Source organism: Stegodyphus dumicola, chromosome X2 (genome assembly GCF_044657685.1).
Source record: "Stegodyphus dumicola isolate Sdum_Otavi_A_Nest chromosome X2, ASM4465768v1".
Classification (NCBI taxonomy): Eukaryota; Metazoa; Arthropoda; class Arachnida; order Araneae; family Eresidae; genus Stegodyphus; species Stegodyphus dumicola.
This window is the reverse complement of record NC_140781.1, coordinates 111,792,636-111,807,459: the sequence shown is the minus strand read 5'-3', so window position 1 is coordinate 111,807,459 and position 14,824 is coordinate 111,792,636. Positions and strand designations below refer to the sequence as shown.

The following is a 14,824-nucleotide window of genomic DNA, read 5'->3' as shown; positions in this document are numbered from 1 at the left end:
CTAATGTTTGGAAGAGCTGAGGACTGTCGACGACGTTGTTCATGATTTCAAAGCTGTGGTTGAAAATGATAACTTTGTTCCTGAAATCACCCCTTATCTTAAACGATTCGCAACTATTACAAAGGACATATGAGAGCGTATCAAAATAATGCAACAACGTAAAAAGCAATATGATAAAGGAAGGCGACAAGTGTTATTCACCAAGTGATAAAGTATGGGTCAATTTACATCCCGTTAGCAATGCAAAAAACAAAAAGACTTAAAAGTTCATACCAAAGCATGACGGTTCATACTTGGTAATGACTCAGAAATCACCTACTTCCTATGTCATTTCAAGCCTTCATAAACCATCAGAACCATCAGGAACATACCATACGTCTGCATTAACACCTTTCAAAGACTCGTCCACTTCATGGATTCTTCCGCTCGGGAAGCGAGGTAGACCGTCAAAAGTTTCTTTGCATTCCCGAAATAATCAAGAACTTGGGGTTCCGGACAGTAGCACAAAGAGAGGTCCCCTTGCCCAGGAAACCAAATAACTAAGACTAGAGACAATGTTACAAGAGCTCCCAAATCCTCCAGTTCTGTCTCCTTGCCAGGACATCGGGAGAGCCAGAAGGGGAGTTTGTAACCAATCCCTTAACATAAACTGTTGGACTAACTGTGACAACAAGGCTGCTGTCTGGTGAGTAGCCAGAGAAGTACTTCAGTAAAAGCCAAGCGTCTAACTTGATAGGTTGTATCAGACTCTTGTTCTGTAATTTTCTTAAAGTTAAATGTAATGTCCATGTGTAACTTAAACTTGTTAATAAATACTTGTTACACTATACAGGACTCTTCTATGACCCTATCTAAAACAACCCCCTTCACACAGTTTTAAAACTTAAGGTACAAGATTGAAATAAAAAATCATGAAAAAAATTTATTTTAAATATAGATATTTAAATTTGTTACACAGTTAAATCTAAACTGAAGTAATTATCAATTGCATGCTAATTGAAATTGAACTACTAAAACATGAGGCAAACTTAATAACATGGACCTTTCCTCATGCACACAAATAAGAACAGTTATTTGACATGGTTTTGAGTAAAAGTTTTGGAGTTGTTACAGAGGTACATCAAGTAATGTTCTTTGGCTGTCCATAAACCCCATTTGTTAGGTTTTACTTTTCCAATGGCAAGAGAAAATGATATTTCAGATGTAAAAATATAAAACACAAAATAAGAAAATAACAAAAAAATCAGTATTTCATTAGGGCATTTAAATATTTTACACCTTGTAGATCCCAAACATTACCAAGCATCTCAAGCGGATCTTTTTTCTATTTCTTTACCTTTCTCATGGAATAAGCTTATAAGTGCAATGTCAATATAGCACAGGATTCACCAGATAATCATACTTATCAGGAAGTCTCAATTTTGAAACAGTTTTTGAAAGAATGTTTACTACTGTTTTTAAAAATCTTTTCTCCATCTCTTAGAAAAGGTAAGATCGATATACTTTATATTTATATTTCCAAAATTTTACGTATTTTACTTTTTTATATTGCAATCAGCAGATTCTGTCTCTCTGAAAAGTTCTTTGATGCTTTCTTCCTAGCATTTTCCACACACCTTGCAAGCATGAACATTTTCAGGGTACATTTCATAAACATAAATAACATCACTACACACTATGAATGAAAATTTTTCAATTAACATGGTTAATTTCTTTTATTTAGTAGGGATTCAATCAAAAGCTTTCTTTCAACTATTTTTGCATCACAATACATAAACACATTAACTAGACATTCAATTCAGGCAAATCTTTTTATGCAGTCATAAGCACAAAATAAATGAAACAAATGAAATGAAAATACCTAATTTATGCATCATCAGTGATTGATATTTGACACACTTTTTGTATTACATTTATGAAGTAATGTCAAATTCTTTAGATCAAACATTTATTTCATAAAATTATGATGTGAAAATATTAAAGTAAAAACTGATTACACACAAACGAATTACTAATTGTATAAATATGCTAATAATGATTTAATGAGAAAAACATTTTAAGTATTAATTTAAATATCTGAAACTTTTGTGCAGAGGCACAGTTAATATATATATCACATTCTTATTTCAGTGAGATATTTGGGCTTTTTACAGTGATCTGCTCAATATTCAAAACAGCTACATTAATTCATGATCAAGACTTTTTCAATCATTATCTCTTTAAATTATTAGTGATCAGCACAGAAGAGAAACACTGCTCACAAATGTACATTTTGTGATCTGAAATTGTCAGGACTTCAGAGATCACAATTTTGGAAATTTTTGGATTTTAGATCATCAGTTTCAATCTAGTAAAATGGCATGCAGATGGTGGTCATAATAGGGCTTCACTAATTTATTTTTTTTTTTTTTTTTTTTTTTTTTTTTTTTTTTTGAGTCAGATAGAAAAACAGTAATCTCCCTCAACCACTATAGGGTAGAAAGGGTGATTCTGGCCAACATATATACATCAATCAGTGTAAAATGACCATAGCGAGATTCCCTAACAAGTAGGTGTTTGAAAATGACATGCAGGAATCTCACTCAAATTTAGGGCACATCTGTTTTTTTTTTTTTAGTATTATATTCACCATTCCTAGATTTTGTAAGGGGGACTTTTGAGGGTAGAACAGCAGTCTGGATATTCTATCATTCTGGATTTTGGATTTTGCATTATACATGAAAACGGTAAAATAATGCTTATAGCATTTTCATCAATAGATGGAAACTTCGCTTTTACAACTATCCAGAATTGAGATACAGTAAAATACCGAAAATCCGCCAATTCCTGAAATACGCATTGCCTCTCAGAATATAAACATTCAGTTTATAGGTTCCAGAAACTGCAACATTGAGTACGAAATATCGAAGAAAAAAATACTTACCGAATAATGACGTCATAATTAACGAATAACAATGAGTCAAAATGGAAATACCAAATTATTGATATAAAAAAGTTAAAAAAATTAAGATAAAATAAATAATATATTTTTTTTTCCCTCTAATCTGCATCGGGGTAAAAAATCAGATGATTCACTCAACACTTTGTTCAAGTTCACGATTCACGTTGTTGTATTTTCTGAGCTTTGTTATTTCATTTCACAAGATTGTTTAGTGCTGCCTTTTTTTTTATTCAGATATTTAGTGGATAAATTAAGAATATATTTTATTTCAGCCCTTTTTAATACAATGACCGATAAGAAACGCACTCATGATTTTACTGCTTGCAATGATGAAAAATGTAAACACGTTGCATCGATGGTAACGCATAAAGTGAAAATTCTGCAAAAGATGGAAGCAGGTGCTACTCTTCGATTTATAGCAGAATGGTACAGAATTGTGTATGATATACGGAAAAATAAAAAAAAGCTGTTGAAATTTTACAGCAACAGTGATTCTAACACCGGAATCCAAAACCGGAAATCTTCGCATGAGGCGAAATCGGCAAACCTCGATGCTGTGTACATATAATACAATGAATAATATAATCAATTTATATATGTAATAATAATTTAATGCATATAATAAATTATTGCAATAATGTGTATAATAATTTAATTAAATGTATCTAATACGCCTTATTCATTTTGCACTTTTAGTACGAATATTCTGCTTTATCTTTTCTGTCCTGAAATCTGCAAAATCCTAAAATCCGCACAACCTCTGGTCCCAAGCTCTGCACATTTCTGGAATTCTACTGTAATGGAATATCCATAAACTCAAGTTCAAGGGCATTATCACTTTTCAAGTTTAATGACTTTTTCATATAAATTGAATACCACGTAAGATGGTACACATTAGAGATGAAAATGGATTTCAAACTCAATCAAATTCCTCTATATTCGTTAATTCAGTGTACTGATGGAGCTTTATCACAAGCATGAACAGATGTTGATCTACAAATTCTAGTAGTTCCTTTCTATGACACCAATTAATCACCATATCTTTCCAGAATTAATTTTTTTTTTTTATCTGCTGATTTTATCACAGCAAGTTAATGTATTCTCAAACGTCGCTGCATTTTTTTATTAAGTTCATTTAGGTATTTAAATATGTGAAGATACTCTTTACAAAAAGTGCTTGTCTTCTAAGTTTGCTGAATATTGCGTCAACCCCCAAAAAATACCTTTAATTCTTCTTTCAACTCATGAACTCTGGACAAAACGCTCCCTCTCAACTGACAGCAAACTTCAGAACGCAACAAGAAAGATGAATGTTCCAATGCCATTTTATCTCGTAAAACTGAAAAGAGATTATTGAAGTGGGTACCACACCCACTTTTTGACCACACCATTTTTATAATATCATCAGATGTGAACTTTTAATTCTAGACATAAACTATTTGATATGAGAACTTTTGTATGAATAAAGCAGTACATTATTTGAACAACACGACTTTCAGATGGTACTTTAGATGCCATGCCCTCTGACCCTTTCTGTCATCGCAGACATACGATAAATTTACATAATTTTTTATAAAATTTTGTTTGTATCAAAGTATTTATCGATCCTTTTCAGCCAATTTTTCAGGTACTGTTGCCCCATAATCAAAATTTAGTGGTTAAATTTTTTGGTCGCTTAGTTCCAGTTCTTTCACAACACACTAAATGGAATGCACTGTTTTTAAGTATGATTCAAATGAGCTATTTGATTAGCAGCTGATCAATTTCTACCAAAATGAGCCTACAAAGTAAAGAATAACATGCAATAAACTGATCTGACTGTTTATGAGCCATAATCCATTAATTTGGCTAATATATTTGCAAGAAAAGTTGATTTATAGTTTTGGATATCAACAATATCTTTCTTTAAATTAGATTTATATGGTACAATTCAAATTTCCCAAATGCACTTCGATCTTTAATTAAACAAACATAATCAACCATTTTGAAGTCTCCAAAACAATATTTACTTTCATACAGTTATCTAGAAAAGTTTTAGTTCTCTTCAAATTTATGTTTACTAAACTTCATAGATCCAGAAAATATCCTGTAGAGATTGAATCTTCATTTTGATTTCTTCTGTCTCTTGGGGAAGCAGATTAAAAAATTGTAGAACCTGATTTTGTAAGTGTAACTTATTGCTTTCTTTAACTTCATTTCTTAAAAATAACAATTGCTTTAACTTTTCACAATAGGAGCCTTCTGGGTTACTTACCAAAGCATAATTCTTAGCCAAACTCATAAGATCTCTTCAGAAAAAACACGATTCAACCAGTGGGAACAACATTCCAGCACATTTATTGTTCCTTATAACAATTCACTGTAAAGCTCTTTGTTAGCTAATAAGATTCCAAGCTAATACAGAAGTCAAACAACAGTCATTGTGTCTATGTCATAAGTTATTGTGTCTTAAGATTCCAAGCTATTGTACAAAACTGCAATATCATTTTTCTCGTATTCTCAGTTGCATGTTTGAAAAATAGGGTTGGCAACCCACAAACATAAAATTCTATCAATAGTTCTTCCTTTCCAAACCTAGCCTTGAGCCATTCTATGACCTTTTCATAATTTTCCGATGTGACAAGAAAACGCTCTACAATGTCCCAAGCTCTGTTACCCTTTATCTTCACTTGAAATAAGTAATGAAATATTTTCTATTAATTTGTCTTCGTAAATCTTTCAATCTTTGGCAGTCTCCTTTTATTAACCCTCTGGCTGCTCATTCCGCAGGCATGTGTTTTCTTCCTTCATTGAGGAGCATGTCCCATTTTTTCCCCGTTTAACCACTGACATAAATTACATACAGTATTAGACGTTTAGTTTACGCTTTGGCCAACAGATATCATTAGTTGTCTACTAAATTGCGGCATTTGAAGGCACGTGTTATTACCACTCAAACTCCACTTTTTGCACTTTTTCTTACAGAAATGACTGCTAGAAAACATTCAGCGAATAACTTGATTATTTAACTAAATTATTGAATTACTAATTACATTTATTGATCACATTAATAATTAGATTCATTATTACTCAAAAATCTAATTAATAATGAATCTAATTATTATGAATCTAATTATTAATTAGATTTATTGAATCTGGTGCAAAGACTGTGAAGTTTGACTTTCCTTGAACCCTGTTTTGAACTCTATCATACTAAACTGCATTTCTAAGGTATTTTTTCCTCAGTGCTTTATATTTTCTAAAATTTTACGTATTTTACTTTTTTATATTATGCAATAAATAAAAATTAACTGTAATTCGACTGAAAGATATTTTTAAAAAATTTTCTTGGGTGATAACATCTGAAATTGGTTTTCCTGGCGACTTAGTTTCTCGTGATAAAAATCTACATTAAAAAAAAAAAAAATTTCTAGAAAGGAAAAATGCGTTTTTCAATTCTCCGATATATATAGATTTAAAATATGCAAAAAAATTGCACAATTTTTTAAGCGACTTCAGTCCACAAATTGAGCAGTCAGAGGGTTAAGATTTGGCAATGGATAGCTCAAAATGGGAGTATTGGCATAACTTGGTTACTGAAAAACTTCTGTGCTTTCACTTATGGCAAAATCATTTTTCTTCATACTTTTCAACATATGCATATTCTGCATCATATTCTTAATCTCCTTTAATTTTCTTACAATTCTAGAAACCATAGTGTACCTACTCACTCATCATTGGCCGTATCACATTAAATATTCTCACTGCATTAATCAAAACTTTAAGCAAACATAATGCACAATAAAAATTCATTTTTATTTCAGTACTAAATGTGCGAACTATCCCTTTCATTTTTATTTCAGGACTAAATGTGCGAACTATCCCTTGACAGCTAGTCTGTATATTCCATTGCGCTTCTCCGAAAAGCTTCTCCTTAAAGTTGTGTATGTATCAGCAGACATGCAGCCACAAGGCACCCTCCTTATTGCCATTACCACAGAGTTCCCCTTCCCCAGTTCCTTTGACAGCAGCTCAAAGGAACAATATCAGATTATGAATATTTCAGAGGATCTATACTTTTTCTTCTTAACAAAATTAGGATACAAAATTAGAAAAATCAAACTGTGATTCAATATATGACAAGGTAATATTGCACACATATAAAAATGGAATATTAATAGACATGACAAAGCAAATTTTAAAAAAATGCTTAAATTGTAATGTAAGAAGCCAGTTTCTTTAGGGAGTGAACATGGCTTCCTGCTCTTGTGATACTTGTCTTAGATAGTTCATTATCAGATTTATTCTGCTGAACTGTCTTAAGTCTCTGTCTGGTATCAGTTTAGGCAAATATGCTGGTTTCAAATGGTCTATAGACACAGTAGATTAAGGTAATTTATTTCAATTGTGAAAGTTTTGTCTTCTAGTTAAGGACTTTGTGCAGATCTGATATGGTTGGCACAGCTGTGGCCTTACGCTATCAATACATAGGTGTGTACACGATTTTAGGTTAGAACTTAACATAATGCTTATCTTGACAATGTGCAGAATGTCGCTGTTGGGTTTAGTTGTTGCACTCTATGTCGGAGATTAGGGATGAATTGAATGTCACTTGGAGATACCTTAGTTGACATTATATCACTAGGGAGACAGAGTTGTGCCGTACACCAGTTCTGCACAAAATGTCTGCAGACCTTCCTTTAATGGCTATTCGTATATGAAGAAGAACAACTGGGAGTGTTGAGTCTAGTTACTGGTCTCATGATACTTGACAAAGGATTATAAAATGCCCATGATCATTCTACATTGCCATTTGACATTGGATGATAGGATGTCGTTGTGATTTTATTTGCACCCAAAATGCGGGTAAACTCTGCAAACATTGTGGATCTCATTTCAGAACCTTAGTCTGTTAAAACAGATGAGCAGCCAAAGCAAGATACCCATGAGTTGAAAACAGCTCAGCAAATAATTTCCGTTTTCATATTGGGGATAGCTATGGCTTCAGGCCATCTGGAAAATATCTTTTTTAGAGTGAATAGGTCTTCTGATGTCAAAAGTGTTGTCTTATGATAGAGCTAACAGGCCTACAATACCCATGTAGATTTGTGGAAAACGTGCATCAAGAAGACAGAACTTGCCCAATAATGGTGGTTTAATGTGTCTGAATATTTTTTACCTCTAGCAAGATTCACAGGATTTCACCCAATTTTTTATATAACATTTCATATCGGGCCATTCATAACAAGAACAAATGAGTTTCATAGTAGCTGCAATTCCTAGATGTGATAGATTATGCAGATGATTAAAGAGTCTACAAAAGGAATTCGGAATAACTGGATGAGGAATGTCTGTAGAGACATCACAAAGTATATTACCATCATAGTATTAGCACGGTTTGAATTCCAGTTTCAAAGATGACATATGGTTTTGAGCAGGTTTTGTACCTCTGAATCATGCTGTTAAGCTTCAGAAAATTGTTTAAAATCCAGAAATGAAGATTTTTATTATGGAACCAATTTTGATTCTTGAAAAAGAGTCGGCAAAGTTTTTAGAACCTTGCACATGCCTAATATTAGTAGAGTAGTGAGAAATAAAATCTAAATGGCATAATTGCTGAGATGAACATTTGTGGGAGCTCTACTTAAAAGCATATACAGTACAAAGTCCGAGACCTGGATGTCCAATTATCCGAAATGATCCAAAATCCGGACCTCAAAGCCACTACACCACCTTTTTTTTTTTTTTTTTGTATGCTTTGCGCATTTGGTCCCCCCCATAATAAAACATGCAGAGAGTCCCGATTCTTAATCTCACTTCTGCACTAAATACAGTACATCATTATTGAAGAAATAATCATTCTACCATAAATTTGTGTGATTAAGAATTTGACTCGGTATCTGCTTGGCATACATCTCAAACCAAAACATTCCACATAGAAACATTTTTGATTTTACACCAACTAATATTTTCACCCTTGACACCAACCTGGCAAATCATTATTTAACAGATTTCTGTTCGCAACTGTTCGGCTCATACTTCACTTAAAGTTTTAGTGAAAGATAATGTATCCATATTATTCTTCCCTCCAAATCGTACGTCTGTCATTCAGCCTATGGATATTGGAATAGTGCGTGTGCTGAAACGCAAATATAAAGTAGCATTTTTTAAATCTATGTTAAATTTCTTGAACAATGACAAAACTATTAAAGATTTTTTGAAATATTTTAGCATAAAATCTGCTGCGTGGAGCATCGCAAGATTGTGCGAGGAGGTGTCTCCGGATATGTTAAAAAATGCTTGGCATCATTTATGGCCAGCTACCATATTTCATGGTAAAGATGATAGCCGCGAATTTGAAGGTTTTTGGATATCGCAAACTAAAGGTGAAATTTTCCAGCTAATGGATTTTGTAAAGAAATGCAGAGAAGCAGTAATAAATGATGATATAACAAATTTTTCATTGCGGTGTCAATGCTCCAATCATCAATCAATTTAAGGACGACGAAATCTGTAGTATGGTTCTAGATCCAGAAAATGCCGATAGTGAAGAAAGTGACACAAAGGTTATTGAAAACTAAAAAATTTTGATTGACAAGTTAGTCCATATTCTTGACACAGCAATTACAGGACTTGAACAGAGGAACTTTGTAACTGAACAAGGAATTATGTCTGTCTATAGAATTAAAGAGAAAGTATTAGCACAAAAAAAAAAAAAAAAAAAAAAAACGAAGCAACTTAAACAAGTTTGAAATAAATATTTAATAAAGTAAACAAATAAGTAAAGTTTTTTTTCCTAAATTTTGATACCCTTTAGATCATAAATGCTTCACTATTTCATAAATCATGATTTCATATGTTTATTTTTATAATTTCTGCATGCCATCTTACTAGATTTAGACTGGTGATCATATCCAGAAAAATCCCAAATCCAGGATCGCTGAAGTCCTGACGAGTTCAGATCTCAGACCTTGTACTGTATTAATGGATTTTGATCTGTATAAAGTTGAAAATTTCTGCCTTCTAACAGGAGTTGGAATTTCTTAATTGCAGAATAAATTGAAAATAATTCCCTATCATACATGGACCATTTCTGTCGTCTTTTATTGAGTTTCACAGAGGAAAATGCTATAGGTTTCTATGTCTGTTGAGACAACTGTGTAAGAGTCCCGCCTATTACGATGTCTGAAGCAACTACCCAGATGCTTAGCTGAGCTCCAGGAAAAGGGTGTCTCAAAAGGGTAGCCTGAGCAATGACATTTTCAGCAGCAATAAAGGCCTGTTCAGCATTTTCTTTCCAATTTAATGGTGAGAATGAATCTTGAACATGAGAACGAGATTTCTTTTTATTGATATGTCCTTCTAAGAACTTTATTAAAGGAGAAAGGATGTGTGCTACTTGAGGTATGAAACACCTGTAAAAGTTAAAACATGAATAAAAATCAGAGAAGTTGAATAAGGGTGTTAGGTTGAGGGAAATCTAAAATATATTTGACTTCACCAGAAAGAGGTTCAGTTCCGTTTCCACTAAGGTGAAAACTTAAGAAATCAAGAAATGTTTGAACAAAGATGGATTTTGCAACATTTATGCTAAGTCCATAGGCCTCAAATTTTGAAAACAAGGCTTTCAAATGGCTGCAATGTTCCTCGGAATCTTTACAGGCTATGAGCAAGTAGTCAGCAAAAGCATAAACACTTTCTAAATCAAACGTGACTTTGTCTATAAAACATTGAAAAGTCGTTAATACGTTACATAAGCCAAATTATGTAACGTATTAGTGCTTTTGCATAAATTTAATGGTGTACATATGGCGGTTTTGTATCTCATGATATGCCTTGATCAGGTCAACATGACTAAAAATTTTAGTACCATGCAATGTAGCAGTAAAATCAGCTAAGCACGGAATAGAGTATTTATCTTTTAATGTTTGGGTGTTCAATGCACATTCATCTCCTCAGGTCTCCATTCTAAATTTCCCTTTTTTGAAACCATGTAAAGTGGGATGAATAACTGCTTCTCAATGGTTTCAAATATTGCATCATAGTTTGAAATTCTTGTTTTGCTATTTTTAAGCGATCTGGAGCTAACCGACGATGTTTTGCAACCACTTTGGTTACGCTATGATGAACAGTATTGTGTTTAATAATTTGGTTAGGATCTGGTAATTTACTAATAAAAGGAAATTCTTTGAAAATTTTGTGATAACGTGTATCACTAAAGACAGTTTTTACTGAATAAACATCTGCATTTGTCACACAGCCTTATAGTCTGATACTTTGCTCCTAAATTTTTGAGACATTTGTTTCTATGATCAGGCACTAATTCAAAGAAAAGGAGGAAATCTGCTCCAAGAATGGGTGTACTAACATTTTCTATAAGAAAAGTCCAAGTAAACTGTCTTCTTAATTTGAAATCCAAAGACAGTGTTTTTCCGACCATAAACATAAATAGTTGAAGAATTAGCACTGAAAAGTGTTTGTTGAGGAGAATTTCATTTTTGTGAATTGTTTGCCAGAAGTAAGGACCCGCCAGAACCGGTACTGACCAAGAATGAAACGTTTGTTCTCCTGTCACGAAGGAACAGGTGACATGAAATTTGAGGCAAAAAATAGGTTGCCTCTATTCTTTGCTGGTTTTCTTTCCCTGCCATGAGTATGGTTTAGTACATTTGTCCTCGCTGCAATTGTTTCCAAAATACCTATGATACCAGCAAATAGAATAACTCTCCTTTTGGAACTTCATCTTTCTTTAATGCAATCTTTGCACTTTGGCAAGCAACCATGAAAAAAGGAAATAAGATCAATACATTTCAGACATCAAACAACAAAAATCAGCGTTATATTTACAAAATTTTCACAGGACTAGTTTCGATGGTTTTACCGAACCACCATCTTCAGCTGCAAAACCGCAAATGAACCAGATAGGAAATAATGATTAGATAAGATAAGAAAGCCTGGACAAGAATAAGCAAGTGGCGCCATCTGTTGGTGAAACCAGAACTAAAACATAATTTCTTTAAAGGCCGAAGGCAAATTTGGATTGGAATTAGGATCGTTAACTAGAACAGAAAGATTTTTATGATTGTGAAATGCCTCTAGAAAATCCAGTTCTCCAATGGAAGATGTTTTTTGAATTATTTTGGCAGCAGAAAAACTGAAAGTGTGGTTTTCGGACCAACAATGTTGAGCAACAGAAGACTTCTGTGTTTCCTTTTTTCTAACATATGCCTCATGTTCCTTGATGCGAAATTTTAAGGATCTCTTAGTTTGGCCAATGTAAATTAAACCACACTGGCAAGGAATCCTATAAATACCCCAGGAATTCATATCCGGAATGGGGTCCTTCAGTATGGAACTCGGTATTTTATTGATGGGAGAAAAAACAACCCGAAAGTTAAATTTCTGCAAAATATGTGCAACTTTAAAGCTAATTGATGGAAAGAAGGGAATGACAACAGAATTTTTATAATCTCCTAAAACAAGAGTGTGCCTTTTAGTGTGGAGATGAGAATTTTTTAACTGCTCACTAACATCTCAACACACTAAAAGGCACACTCTTGTTTTAGGAGATTATAAAAATTCTGTTGTCATTCCCTTCTTTCCATCAATTAGCTTTAAAGTTGCACATATTTTGCAGAAATTTAACTTTTGGGTTGTTTATTCTCCCATCAATAAAATACAGAGTTCCATACTGAAGGACCCCATTCCGGATATAAATTCCTGGGGTATTTATAGGATTCCTTGCCAGTGTGGTTTAATTTACATTGGCCAAACTAAGAGAGCCTTAAAATTTCACGTCAAGGAACATGAGGCATATGTTAGAAAAAAGGAAACACAGAAGTCTTCTGTTGCTCAACATTGTTGGTCCGAAAACCACACTTTCAGTTTTTCTGCTGCCAAAATAATTCAAAAAACATCTTCCATTGGAGAACTGGATTTTCTAGAGGCATTTCACATTCATAAAAATCTTTCTGTTCTAGTTAACGATCCTAATTCCAATCCAAATTTGCCTTCGGCCTTTAAAGAAAGTATGTTTTAGTTCTGGTTTCACCAACAGATGACGCCACTTGCTTATTCTTGTCCAGGCTTTCTTATCTTATCTAATCATTATTTCCTATCTGGTTCATTTGTGGTTTTGCAGCTGAAGATGGTGGTTCGGTAAAACCATCGAAACTAGTCCTGTGAAAATTTTGTAAATATAATGCTGATTTTTGTTGTTTGACTTCTGAATTAGTAATTATTCGGCGTGTTATTGTGTCTTAATCGATACATTTGTTTTAACTTTTCTATTTCTGTGATCGACTGTACGGGAAATAGCAAAAGTCCCTGGGATTGGGTTTACTTTTAAGATTCTGTTGGCAATTTCTGCAGATCTGTCTAAAGTTTAAACAAGATACTGCTGCCAAAATAGACTGAATTGTCAAAGACAAACGCTGAAGAAATACTTCTAACATTACATTATCAGGAACATTTAAGGATTCCACTTGATGTGTCATATTCCTGAGCAAATCGGAATGTTTTCAAAAGCCTAATTCCTCTCCAGATAATAATTGGTGAATTTCTTGCTGAGAAGATTCTCGCAATCAGTTCATTAACTCAGTTTTGAGCTTTTTATAAGGATCAGTAGGGTCTGGTTTCATAAGTAAATCCTGAACTAATGATGCAATACCTGGAGGAAGAGGAGCAATTACATAATTATATTTAGTAATTGATTCTGTTATAGGTTTGGGGTTGCAAAAGCAAACATACTTTCACACATAGTAAACCATAAGGCTGATTTTGATTGGTTATAAATAGGAATTTGAACAGCATGTACATCAGACACTGCAAGGTTTAAGTGAAAATAAAATTAAAAATGCAACTAAAGAAAATGAAACATGAATGATAAGTAGAAAAAATTATAAAATGATCTATAATTACTACTAATCTGTGATGTAGAGATAAAAATCCATGTAATCCATAGGTTCTGGTATGGAAGTGGCAAGTCCTCAAAAACTAAAGTACTTGCAAACTTTTCACAAGACCTGAATTAGGGAAGTCCAGATGTCACCGTTGTAGAAATTTTAGTTATTTACCTCACTGCCATTGTCCATGTTACATTAAATATTCTCCCTGCATTAATCAAAACTTTAAGCAAACATAATACACAATAAAAATTAATCTTCATTTCAGGACTAAATATGCGAAATATTCCTAAACAGCTGGCCCCTATATCCCTCTGCGCTTCTCCAAAAACTTCTCCTTAGGGTTGCCGTAGTTATCAGCAGACACCTGGACATAAAAACACCCTCATTGTCACTTACCACAAAATCTCATCCATTTCTACATATTCAGTGGAAATTGGCCTTCCAATATAAATATAGCCCATTTCGTTTCCATGATTTCAACATAGGGCATTTCTTTGCTTAATTCTGTAATTAAAACATTCAAACTTCTACAAAATGATGCCATAATAGGCCTACGTTTTCTCAATTATTTATTAATCGTTTTACAATTACTTAATTACTTTTAGTTTAAACTACAAGAAAGACTATTTTATTTATTTGACTCTAAACGATCACATCTAGGTAACCACAATGTCGCAGTGAGTTTCAAGAAATCAACTACCCGACAGTTTCTAACACTGAAATTTAATTGAAGTTCACAGTTAAGTAACTTGTTCGACATAACATCATTAATCTAAAGGAGATTTTAAGCATCCTCAGCTTACAAAACAAAATTCAAAACTTCAGTTCTTAAAATCAAAACAGCTTCTAAATTGTCAATCTGAGAATGCTAACATCAAAATTAAATTATTGATAGAGAAAACCAAAATACTATGTGGCTTAAGTAACATCATTCCTTCATGTTTATAATATAATCAAAATTTCTCACACTCCTCAGATTAACAGAATAAAACTTATT

At 33.0% G+C, this 14,824-nt stretch overlaps 1 protein-coding gene across 10 annotated transcripts in view; it reads right to left on the bottom strand.

Annotated features, from left to right (window-relative positions):
- LOC118189241 (kinesin-like protein KIF11) overlaps nt 1–14,824 on the bottom strand; it is a 191,298-nt gene that overhangs the window by 92,998 nt on the left and 83,476 nt on the right. The window lies entirely within an intron of this gene.